This window comes from Austrofundulus limnaeus, unplaced genomic scaffold, assembly GCF_001266775.1.
Source record: "Austrofundulus limnaeus strain Quisiro unplaced genomic scaffold, Austrofundulus_limnaeus-1.0 Scaffold237, whole genome shotgun sequence".
NCBI lineage: Eukaryota > Metazoa > Chordata > Actinopteri > Cyprinodontiformes > Rivulidae > Austrofundulus > Austrofundulus limnaeus.
In genome coordinates, this window is record NW_013952639.1 from 668,508 (window position 1) to 670,911 (window position 2,404).

Here is a 2,404-nt window from a genome sequence, read left to right on the forward strand (position 1 = left end):
TTAGTTGCCTAAAATGTATAAAAGTAGAATAATAAATATTGTTACTGTGCCCATGGTTAGTTGACCTGATACAAATATTAATCACCCAAAAATAGTTGTGGGCACAGGTCTACTGTTATTTTGTGGGTCAAAAGCTGAAAAGTTTGGGAACCACTGATCTAAAGGACCCCCCATTTGATGTTTTGTGACCCAGATCGGACTCGCCAACCCTAACTTTGGTAACCACTTCCCTAAATATACTGATATCTGCTTACACACACGTTTTTAACACTCTCCAGCATTTTTAATAATTCTGCACAGTCAAGAAGTCCTTGGTGACATTTTCTTAGCTCGTCTCGAGTCCAACACTGTGCGTCCTTGAACCCATCACAGTTTCATCCATCCTACCTGACTGACTGACGGGTCCCTCTCCCAGCTGCGGCTCCTCTTCTCTGCCCAGATAAAACGATATTTGTTCCCCTTTAATAAAACACAACAGCGACAGAAAAAGGTGGCAACAATCTAGAAACTGGGTCCATTTCGGGCTCTCCGCTGCTTCGCCTTCAAATCCAATGCGGCAAAAAGCGCAGGAGGCAGATCAGGAGACTGGTTGCGCAGCGGCAGCGGTTCGTCGCATAAAAAAAGACCATAATGACATTACGTTTCAAAGAATAACCGCACGAGATGATAAAACACAATTAAATAAATATAAAACTATAAGACCAAAAAAAAAAAAAAAAATTAAAGATTTCAAGTGTCGCGTGGGAAGCAGAAGCCGCCGCACCGGCTGCAGTCTTAATCTTTTGTTCCCAGCAGGTGTGGCGACTCGCAGGTAACAAGTTAATGCTTTCGCGGGTGACGTCACACCTGTCAGGTGAATCAGAAACCATCCCGAGTAGAATTCCTCAGAGTTAGGGCGGAAATAGTTTATCACCCGCCGCCCTTCCTCTGGGGAGTTTTCAACCTGCACTAAAACCAGAATGCAATGATTTGCAAATCTTAAGTACAAATATTAAACATTAATGACCTTTTTAGACTCGTGTTGTTCATTCATACTCAAATTACCGTCAAATGAGGGGATGCTTAAGACAACAAATTTATATTTAAGTATCAGTCAGTTCAGATTTCGGCATATTTTAAACATAAAAAGTGTAAATAAACAACATTTCAGCACCATGAACAGAGCAGTCACCACATCAGTCTTTACTGCCCTCTAGCGTTCATAGGTTGCAATTGTACAAGTAATTTATTATTATTAATTTCATTCAGTGCTACAATGTTTTGTGGCCAATGATTGGTTTTGGTAGCCATCTGAAGCTGGATTGACTCCAGAAGTTAATGTAAATCCAGATACACCCATGTTTGTGAGATATTTTGCTAACAGACAAACAACCCTGACTCCATAATAAACTAATGATAAAGTTTTCGGACACAATCTTGCACAAAGTGTAGCAATGTGCTGTTAATGATTCTTAGCTACAACCACACAAAATGTGAAATATAATAGGTGCAAAATCAGCTTAGTAGACCTTTTTGTGTTCTATAAAGTCATTTGGCTGTAGCGGCCATTTTGGATGGGATTGGCTCTAAAGATTAATCAATGAAAGGTGTACATTTAATAATTATTACCTGAAAGTTTAATCAGAATCTGTCCAGTGGTCTATGAAATATTTTGCTAACAGAGCTGACTCCAAATAAACAATGGTGAGTCTCAACCACGCAAAATCATAGGTCAGTCTCTGTTAAAAAATAATAATGTAGTTAATTTAAATAATGCTGCAGTGGGTGTTTTCAGTGCTGCTTCTGTCCATCCATACCAAATTATCCTCTTGTCTAATGGAAACCCAGAACTCATTATTTCTTATTAGTACTATTTTTAATTCAGAATAATTAAAAACGTGAAGAACAAAGTAAAAATCTCCCTGGCCTGGCCTCCATGGACTCACTGAGTGAAGCTGTTTTCACGCAGCTTCTGGCTGTCTTCACCCACATGATTCCTCGGTGACCTAAACACCTCCCTGCAAAATCTGTTTCTTAGCAATCAATTCCAGCATGTCTTCTCACGCTGAACCCACTCACTATCATTACCATGAACACTGTCACAAAGCTCTTTAAAAAACAAATTTATTCCTCTACAGACAGGGAAAACAGACGCTGGGAAGGCAGAGCTTGATGAACTCCAGACAAGTCCAAAAAATGTCAAAATAATACTTTTTTTGTGTAAATTTTATTAATTGCATGAATTTTAAATGAAGCAGTAAAAATAACTAGACATGGGTTTTTACGATGTAAAAACAAGTGTGCATTGCCATGTAGCATGTCATTGTAGCATGGCTTTGCCTGCAGCATTGGACTTGCATAATGACCTTTGACCAAGTTCAAATGTGTTTTCTACACCAGCTTGTGCCTGTCACATCAGCAGGTG

General features: G+C 39.2%; 1 protein-coding gene across 1 annotated transcript in view; it reads right to left on the reverse strand.

The window, feature by feature from the left end:
• Positions 1-787, reverse strand: part of LOC106525694 (cytospin-A) — an 18,205-nt gene extending 17,418 nt beyond the window's left edge. The window contains exon 1 of the mRNA XM_014020009.1: positions 388-787. The gene's annotated coding sequence lies outside the window, so the exon portion shown is untranslated. The remainder of the gene's footprint in view (positions 1-387) is intronic.
• Between the last annotated feature and the right edge of the window lie 1,617 nt (positions 788-2,404).